This window comes from Pristiophorus japonicus, unplaced genomic scaffold (assembly GCF_044704955.1).
Source record: "Pristiophorus japonicus isolate sPriJap1 unplaced genomic scaffold, sPriJap1.hap1 HAP1_SCAFFOLD_52, whole genome shotgun sequence".
NCBI classification, from domain to species: domain Eukaryota; kingdom Metazoa; phylum Chordata; class Chondrichthyes; family Pristiophoridae; genus Pristiophorus; species Pristiophorus japonicus.
In genome coordinates this window covers 3,992,016-4,002,562 of record NW_027254426.1, presented here as the reverse complement: position 1 = coordinate 4,002,562, position 10,547 = coordinate 3,992,016, and positions in this window count along the sequence as shown.

Sequence of the window (10,547 nt, the reverse complement as noted above, 5' to 3'; positions counted from 1 at the left end):
GTCACGCATCCATGATGACTACGCAGGTCCTTTCATCGGAAAAATGTTTTTGGTTGTAGTAGACGCCCACTCCAAATGGATCGAGTGTGACATTTTAAATTCAAGCACATCCTCTGCCACGGTAGAAAGTCTACGGGCAATGTTCGCCGCCCACGGTCTACCGGACATCTTGGTCAGCGACAATGGCCCGTGCTTCACAAGCACTGAATTCCAGGACTTCATGGCAGGCAATGGAATTAACCATGTCAGAAAGGCACCGTTCAAGCCAGCCTCAAACGGCCAGGCAGAACGAAAAGTGCAGATAATCAAACAGGGGATGCTCAGAATCCAAGGGGGTTCCCGACAAAGCCACTTATCACGCCTCCTGTTGGCCAATAGATCCCGACCACACTCGCTCACAGGGGTTCCACTCGAAGGGCTGCTAATGATGTGGACGCTCAAAACCTGTTATCCCTTATACACCCCACCATGAAAGAAATTGTTGAGAGCAGGCGCCAATCACAATATAACTACCATGACAGGAATGCGAGGGCACGATATATTGGTGCAAACGACCCTGTTGTGGTCCACAACGACACTGCAGGGCCTAAATGGCTCGCAGGCACTGTGATTGCCAAAGAGGGCAATAGGATTCTGGTAGTTAAACTTACCAATGGACAAATCTGCCGCAAACACTTGGATCAAACAAAAAGGAGGTTCAGCAACCCCATAGAAGAAGCAGAGGAAGAACACGATATAGAGTTCACTCCAGCACAGGTGACCGAACACCGGAACCAAAGGGAGGAGAGCCCAGTCACTGTGGGCAGTCCGGATAGGCCTGAGGCACCGCAAACAGCAGACACACAGGCCAGCGCCCAACAACCGGAGCCCCAACTCAGGCGCTCTACAAGAGAGCGTAAACCACCAGAGAGACTCAACCTGTGATCCCAAAAAGACTTTGGGGTCATGTATTCAACCAGCATTGTAACACCATTTTTAAATTCAAAACCTTATAAAATTGACGACATGCAGCCAGCGTGCAAAAGTAAGAATTCTTTTAATTACCGTTAATTAGCCGATAACCTTCTTCAGAATGAAATAAATAATAATATAATTACTGAGGAACAGTGGTATCCTCAATCATTCATTTTCTCTTTACATGTGATGAAGATTTTATCCCTATCTCATTTACACGCTGTATGAGAATGGTTTAAAATTGTAAGTGTTTATGACTCAGTTGTAAAACCATTGATTGTGTGTGTGTCTATTCTTGATAAGAGGAGCACTTGAGACCGAAGTTCCAGTTCTATATATGTATCAATAGAATCAATTTCCACCAGTTTCTTTAAACCCAATAACATAATTTATTTCTAATGGGCTGGATGGAGGAACATGATCCATGTAAAACATTGTTATCGTTTTACTTGAACTGAATGCTCATAAAATATTGGAGTGGGAACTAATTGGATAACAGCACTGCTGGCAACATTTGCGGAATAGATTCGTGCAGCCAAAACGCACAATGACAACATGGGACTGTGCGGCACCGAATACTCGTGGAAAAACAGTTAAACACTTCGTCCGTGGGTGGGCTCGAACCACCAACCTTTCGATTAACAGCCGAACGCGCTAACTCATTGCGTCACAGAGACTGATGGAAGGATGAGGTGCAAGACATCCAAAACCAGGGTGTCAGTCAGTTAAAGCTTCAGATTGCTCCGACCGGGATGGAACTTGTCCACTCTCAGTTGTACTTTTCCCAAATAAATGGAGGGACATTCATTGTGGATGTGTGGAAGCAGTCTGGTCCCGCACACTGCAGACACTTCCATGTCACCGCCAACCAGCTCTCCCACAACCGGTGTGATCTACCTTCCAGCCTTCCGGTGCCTTGTCTGTGACGAAGTATTCTGATTGTCCCGAAGCAGGTATTAGGTTTGAATTTCTTTTCAGCTCCTGACTGCGGATATACCTGTGATTCAACGGGAACTAAATGCTGACAGGGACAGTTGGATTCACCGTTTCTTTGCTTGGTGAAATTTCAAAGATTGAAAGCGACTCACATCAACCCCAAACCTCCCGTGAGATGGAAGCCCAGTTGCTGTTTCACGCTTGAATGCAGGTACAAGCAGAACTTTTTCAAAGAAAGTCCAAGTCCCTGAGATGCCTTATTATTTGCACCAAACTCTTTGCAAAGAGTTGAGGTTCATGTTTGGTGATCTGGGCACATCTTTCCCAAACTACAACACTTCAAACATAACTCAATGGCTGTAAAGCGCTTTGGGGCGACATGAGTTCCTGAAAGGCGCTACAGATATGCAAGTCCTTCTTTGCAAAAGTTCGATGCAATTTCAAAATATGCGAGCAATATCAGGGCTCCTCTGGGACCCCTCGTAAATTTCAATGAACAACTCCAAAGGGAAATCACAGCCCGAGACCAACGAGCCAACTGTTTGACAAACGTGAAGATAAGGTGTAACCATGATCAAAGCATTTTTTTGTGTGTCGCTATTCAGAACATAAGAACTTAAGAACTAGGAGCAGGAGTAGGCCATATGGCCCCTCGAGCCTGCTCCGCCATTTAATATGATCATGGCTGATCCGATCATGGACTCAAGTCCACATCCCTGCCCGTTCCCCATAAGCCTTATTCCCTTATCAGTGAAGAAGCTATCTCTGTCTTTAATTTATTTAATGTCCTGGCTTTCTCAGCTCTTTGAGGCAGTGAGTTTGACAGATTTACAACCTCTGAGAGAAGAAATTCCTCCTCATCACAGATTTAAATAGGCGGCCCCTTATTCTGAGATTATGCCCCCTAGGTCTAGTCTTCCCTATCAGTGGAACCATCCTCTCTGCATCCACCTTATCAAGCTCCCTCATTATCTTATACGTTTCGATAAGATCACCTCTCATTCTTCTGAATTCCAATGAGTAGAGGCCCAACCTACTCAACCTTTTCTCATAAGTCGACCGCTCATCTCCAGAGTCAACCCAGTGAACCTTCTCTGAACTGCCTCCAAAGCAATTATATCCTTTCGTAAATATTGTAAGTGTTTGTGATCCTCGCCCAATTGCCAGACGGACGGTTTGAATCGCCCCCACCTTACGAAAGTTCTAGATCTGGGAATTATTATTCAGAGTGTAAATTAAATGAGTCACGGAAAGGGATGCTTCAGTGATAAATCGTAGTATATTTATTTGGTCTAACATACACTGTCTAAAACATGCACTGCTAAACGAAATCACTGTCTCTGTGGAGAATAAAATCCCGGTTACAAACAACATACATACAGTACAGAAATGAACCTAGTAACACGCAGTAATTCCCTGGTGGATTCTAACCCCACCCCTACCAATGAATTACCCTCCCCAGAATAGCCCTGAAAAGCTTCACTTCTGAGAAAACCCTGAGCCCTTACCCAGCTGGCCTGGGATATCTGGTTACTGGCTTGGGACACTCGCGACCATGTTCACCACCATACGCAGCCCGTTTTCTTGCTCAGCTCAGCTGTGGGAAGTCACTGCCTGGTCGACAGTCTCGGTGGCTTCTTCTGCAGTACTGCGGCCCCTTCCTCTGGTACATCGATCGGTGGAGCGAGAGCGAGAGGGAGAGGGGGCTCTCTCTAGACACAAGCTGCAAGCTGCAAGCTCCAAGCTTCACACCAAGCTCCAAGCTAAAAATAAAGTGGAAAGGACCCTGTCTTTCTGGGAGTCTTGCTACCCCTATCATTCCCGCCAATCTTTAAAACCCCTGTGTTTCTAAGCACGGGTACTTAGTCAGTGATGGGCCATCCCACCCATGCATTGGGCTGATGGCCCTTAGTCTGGGCATCTCTCTGAGCCTTTGTGTTGGGAAAGACCCAGCTCCTCCTTGGCTGGCCAGGCTGGTGGGTTCATTGTTCTGTGTCTCCTTCTGAGATGGAGGTGAGAAGTGCTTTTACAAATTAGAGTGGCTTTGTCAGTGGCCCCCCTTCCTGGCCAACAGCTCATTTGTCAATGGATGACTGACAGCTCTTTTGTCCCAGCTAACTGCCATGCGGTCTCTGGAGTTTTAACAAAACCAGCTTTTTCACATATCTGCGCAGGGTGTCCCCAGCACAGGGAAAATAGTCTCAGACAAATAAAATCCACAAAATATTCTCGACTGAGTCCATTCTTTAAACCTAAACTTTGTGATCTCTTCATTCTGCTCTGCTAATTATCGATCTTGCCACGTAAAAATTGCGTTGGCATTGCAATGCATTAATGTAAAATTAATGAAAAGAAAATGCAACGTTTTGTCGAGTGCAAAACATGCAGTGCCTGCATTTCAAAAAGCATTGCTTATATTCATCCTGCGGAATGCATATTGCACAGATAATCTCAGCACACATTGTGCAGGCAAAGGCAGCATTCGACAACAAAGTGATTTGTCCTCCGCTGATTTGTAGCAGATAACTGACGATTGAGCACACAATTTGATAACTAGACTTGCAGATCAAGCATCAATGAAAAAGGCAACAAAACTGCCCACCAGCACCAGGTGTCTTTCACTTGTTTGTCCCAAATTTTCAGCAGTTGGGACAACAAGAATTTAGGTTTCACTGAGATTTGAACTCAAATCACTAGATTTAAATTCAAGAGGGCTCACCATTACACCATGGAACCAACTATTCCAAAACATTTGAAACATACTTCGTCACAGACAAGTCACTGGAAGGCTGGAAGGTAGATCACACCGGTTGTGGGAGAGCTGGTTGGTGGTGACATGGAAGTGTCTGCAGTGTGCGGGACCAGACTGCTTCCACACATCCACAATGAATGTCCCACCCTTTATTTGGGAAAAGTACAACTGAGAGTGGATAAGTTCCATCCCAGTCGGAGCAATCTGAAGCTTTAACTGACTGACACCCTGGTTTTGCATGTCTTTCAGTGTGTATCTGTGTTTCAATGGTTTAGCGCATTCGGCTGGTAAATGAAAGGTGGGTAATCCAAACCCATCTCCGGGCGAAGCCTTTTAATGCTTTTCCCTGAGGATTCGGTGCCGCACAGTTCCGGGTTGTCATTGTGCATTTTGGCTTCACGAATATATTCCGCAAACATTGCAAGCTTTGCTGTTATCCAGTGAGTTCCCACGCCAATACTTTTATGAACATTCAGCACAAGTAAAACGATAATTTTTTTTTACATGGATCATGTTCCTCCATCCAGTCCAATTAAAATAAATTGTGTTATTGGGTTTAAAGGAACTGGTGAAAATTGATTCTATAGATGCATATATCGAACTGGAACTTCGGTCTCAAGTGCTCCTCCTATCAAGAATAGACACACACACAATCAATGGTTGTACAACTGAGTCATAAACACTTACAATTTCTCATACAGCATGTAAATGAGATAGGGATAAAAATGCATCACATGTAAAGAGAAAAGGAATCATTAAAGATACTACTGTCCCTCAGTAACTATATGATTATTTATTTCATCCTGAAAAAGGTTATCGTTTATTTATCGGTGATTAAATGAATTCTTATTTTTTTCATATTAGCTGCATGTCGTCAATTTTATAAGGTTTTGATTTGAAAAAAGCTGTTACAGAAGTTACCGCCCTGACCTGGAATCGAAGCTGTTTTTCGGTGGCAGAAGGAGTGGTTTTACCTAATCATTTAATGGTGATTTCAAAGAATCACGTGACGTTAAATTCAGATCAAGGTTACGATGTGTTTCGGTGTGAAACAAGTGGATTGAAAAGGACAATAATGACACCAAGCATTACGATGCAGCGATGCAGCAATGCAGCGTTCCCTATGGTCCAGTGATTAGGATTCGGCGCTCTCACCACCGCGGCCCTGGGACGATTTCCGGCCAGGGAAATTGCATTTCCATCAAAATTAAAACCTTAGAAGAAAGAGTTACATGCATCTCATGTGGAAAAAAATATTCATTGATTTAAACATCATTAATTAATCCATTGTAGAACTTCAATCATTTAATTTGCCCTGAGTATGTGAGGAACTTTTATCCCGACCTCATTGTATTTTAGGAGCATGGTCCAGCCCCGGTATCTCCACCTGTGAAAGTAGGAAACTGCTGGAAATACACAACAGGACGGGTAGCCATTGACAAACAATTAAACCCAGGTTACAGACTCTCTTCCTTCTCCTGCCCTTTGCGGGACACTTGTTCCCCTTTAATTTTACAGACTGACTGAGTTCACTAACCGCGGGGAGAGAGTAGGTGTCTCCGCGGCCCCACTGTGCTAACATGGAAGATAACACGATGGGGATGTGGGGTGGTGGGTGGGGATCAGTGACATGTTTGTGTAAAGGGCAGCGGAGGAGAAGGATTGACAGCTGTCAGTGAGGGACAGAAGTTGTTCAAGGTGAGCCAATACATTCCCGATCAGCACAGAAGGCATTCACTGGTCAGCTGCCCTCTGCTGCACTTCTGGTCAGAGCGGTTTCCGCAGTGGAGCCGTTATCACGTTTGCTTTCCACGTGAAAGGATCCCGTGCAGGAAGATTATGTTTAAACTTGCTGTGGATGAACAGTCATGGGCGAGTTTATTCTCCTGTCAAAAGAGCGACAGTGGCTTCTCCCTTATTCTTTAATTGCTCTTTATTTCACTTCACTAAATAGATATATTTGAGTGAGAGAAATTGTTCCAGAGTGTCGCACACTTCATCTTTTGTTCCCTTTTAAACACATAAAATGAGGCCGGGGAATACATACAGAAAACAAAGCAGAGGGATACAGACAAGAGGAAGAGAGAAGGGGAAATACTGTCCCCACCCAGAACTAATGCAGAAACTCCTCTGCTGCGCTCGGGGTGGCCACCCGCAGCCTGGATACACTAACGTCCCAACAGTTCATTGACTGTCGGAGTGGGACCGTTCGGCGCTTCAGAAGACAGGTCGAAAAAGCAAAGTCACTGATTCAGTCCCATGTGCTTCTCTGACTGACACCGGGGAAACGGTGAGACAGATTTTGGAGCATAGGTCTGGTTATTGTGAAACAGCAAAGATAATAATGAAGTCTGGAATTAAGTTATTTACTGTGTATCCTGCTCGTTTCGTGGTTAGGCATTCACAGAGGGAGCCCGAGTTTGGAAAGTAACTTTTTAATTCAAATTTTTTTCAAATAATTACATACAATTAATTAAACTCTGTGGGAGGTGGGGTGATTAAAACATCACCGATCGGAAAGGAATTGTCCGCAGGAAGCCTCCAACCGGAATTTTTGGGCTAATATTCCCACCCGGATTGTTTTGCAGACTTACAGTCAATACTTCAATAACTGAACTGTAATAATTTCAGGAGCTTTCATCATAGATTATATTTTACACCCTATCTGACTTAACACACTCTGAATTTTTGAAATTGGTTTAAAATGTTCATTGCTCAGAAGACAAGGAACCTGGGGTACTTTTTTCAATTTATTTCACAGCAAATATATTCTAAAATGATGTTTCGGCCCGAGCTCAAACCGGGGCCGTTTCGTGCGTGAGACGAACGTGATAACCACTACACTACAGAAATCACTGCTGAACTTATTGCCCAGAGAGAAGTGTTAAGCCAGAAGGTGTAATTCTGAATCCCTTTCTGTGAAAAAATCTTTTCACAAACATTTCTCTGACCGAAGCTGCACAAGTCAAAAATGTTCCTTTCAAAGTCGTCAAACTCCCAAATTAACGCACCCCGCGAATCTTCTGGATCAGAAAGCTCGAGTTGTGCCGACTCAATCCATAAATCTGACTTTACTCACCCTGTATTTTAGGAGATTTGTTTAAAATGTTCATTGCTCATAAGACACGGAACCTGGGGCTACTTTTGTTCAATGTATTTCACAGCAAATATATTCTAAAATAAAGCACGCGCCCAGGCTCAAACCAGGGACATTTCATGTGGGAGGTGAACATGATAACGGCTACACTACGTAAACCTTTCATTAACCCAGCCCCCGGTTCGTCATTTGTACCACAATTTAACCCAATGAGATCGGGATAAAAGTTCCTCACATGCTCATGGCAAAATAAATGGTGAAAGATTTACAAAATAATTTATATATTAATTAATGATGTTCAAGTCAATGATTCTTATTTTTTATACATGATTTGCATATAGATCTGTAAAATAAATGAACTCTTTTTTTTATAAGGTTTTGAATTAAAAGTACAACTTCCCAGGGTGGGAATTGAATCCAGGACACAACGTTGAGAGTATTGAATCCTTACCACTCGACAACCAGGGACCGATAGACCGTTTTACTGCTGCATCATTATAGTTCATGACATTATTGTCATTTTCAGTTCACTTGATTCACACCGAAAAAGATTGTAACTGTTGTGTATGCATGCCTGTTTACTGTGTGATGTCTGTAACACTGCTATGCAACACTGAATATTCTCTTACACTCTACACACCTTACTTACACCAGAGGATGCTGCTGCTTGAGACTGAAACGTTACCTGCAACCCAGTATATAAAGGAGCTCACAGCTTGGTGTCCTCAATCGAGGAGCTTCAAATAAATGTCTACAGGTCAACACAGTTTAAGTATCATACCCTGCCTCGTGGAGTCATTACTCAAGGTGCCTACATACACTACAGTAAACGCCACTTGAAATCACATTCAAATGATTCACTGAATCCACCCCTTGTACCACCGCAGCACAGGTTCGATTCTTGGTCAGGGAGATAATATTTACAACACAGTTTTCAAACTAATAGCCCTATATAAATGTCAACATGCAGCTAATGTGAAAAAATTAATTCATTTAATCATGTTCAATGAACCGATAACTTTCTTTTGCAGAATTAAAGAAATGATAATATGGTTACTGAGGGATAGTGGTACATAAAAACATAAGAACATAAAAATTAGGAACAGGAGTCGGCCATCTAGCCCCTCGAGCCTGCTCCGCCATTCAACAAGATCATGGTTGATCTGGCCGTGGAATCAGCTCCACTTATCCGCCCGCTCCTCATAACCCTTAATTCTCTTATTGGTTCAAAATCTATCAATCTGTGACTTGAATACATTCAATGCGCGAGCCTCAACTGCTTCCTTGGGCAGAGAATTCCACAGATTCACAACCCTCTGGAAGAAGGAATTCCTTCTCAACTCGGTTTTAAATTGGCTCCCCGTATTTTGAGGATGTGCCCCCTAGTTCTCGTCTCCCCGACCAGTGGAAACAACCTCTCTGCCTTTATCTTGTCTATCCCTTTCATTATTTTAAATGTCTCTATAAGATCACCGCTCATCCTTCTGAACTCCAACGAGTAAAGACACAGTCTACTCAATCTTTCATCATAAGGTAACCCCCTCATCTCCGGAATCAGCCTAGTGAATCGTCTCTGTACCCCCTCCAAAGCTAGTATATCCTTCCTGAAGTAAGGTGACCAAAATTGCATGCAGTACTCCAGGTGCGGCCTCACCAATACCCTCTACAGTTGCAGCAGGACCTCCCTGCTTTTGTACTCCATGCCTCTCGCAATGAAGGCCAACATTCCATTCGCCTTCCTGATTACCTGTTGCACCTGCAAACTAACTTTTTGGGATTCATGCACAAGCAAGGGCCCCCAGGTTCCTCTGCACCGCAGCATGTTGCAATTTCTCCCCATTCAAATAATATTCCCTTTTTCCTGTTTTTTTTCCCAAGGTGGATGACATCACATTTTCTGACATTGTATTACATCTGCCAAACCTTAGCCCACTCATTTAACCTATCTAAATCTCTTTGCAGCCTCTCTGTGTCATCTACACAACCTGCTTTCCCACTAATCTTTGTGTCATCTGCAAATTTTGTTGCACTACACTCTGTCCCCTCTTCCTAGGTCATCAATGTATATTGTAAACAGTTGTGGTCCCAGCACCGATCCCAGTGGCACACCACTAACCACCGATTTCCAACCCGAAAAGGGCCCATTTATCCCGACACTCTGCTTTCTGTTAGCCAGCCAATTCTCTATCCATGCTAATACATTTCCACTGACTTCGCGTACCTTTATCTTCTGCAGTAACCTTTTGTGTAATACCTTATCGAATGCCTTTTGAAAATCTAAATACACCACATCCATCGGTATACCTCTATCCACCATGCTCGTTATATCCTCAAAGAATTCCAGTAAATGAGTTAAACATGATTTCCCCTTCATGAATCCATGCTGCGTCTGCTTGATTGCACTATTCCTACCTAGATGTCCCGCTGTTTCTTCCTTCATGATAGTTTCAAGCATTTTCCCTACTACAGATGTTAAACTAACCAGCCGAAAGTTACCTGCCTTTTGTCTGCCCCCTTTTTTAAACAGAGGCGTTACATTAGCTGCTTTCCAATCCGCTGGTACCTCCCCAGAGTCCAGAGAATTTTGGTAGATTATAACGAATGCATCTGCTATAAATTCCGCCATCTCTTTTAATACCCTGGCGTTTCATCAGGACCAGGGGACTTGTCTACCTTGAGTCCCATTAGCCTGTCCAGCACTAACCCCCTAGTGATAGTGATTGTTTCAAGGTCCTCCCTTCCCACAATCCTGTGACCAGCAATTTCTGGCATGGTTTCTGTGTCTTCCATTGTGAAGACCGAAGCAAA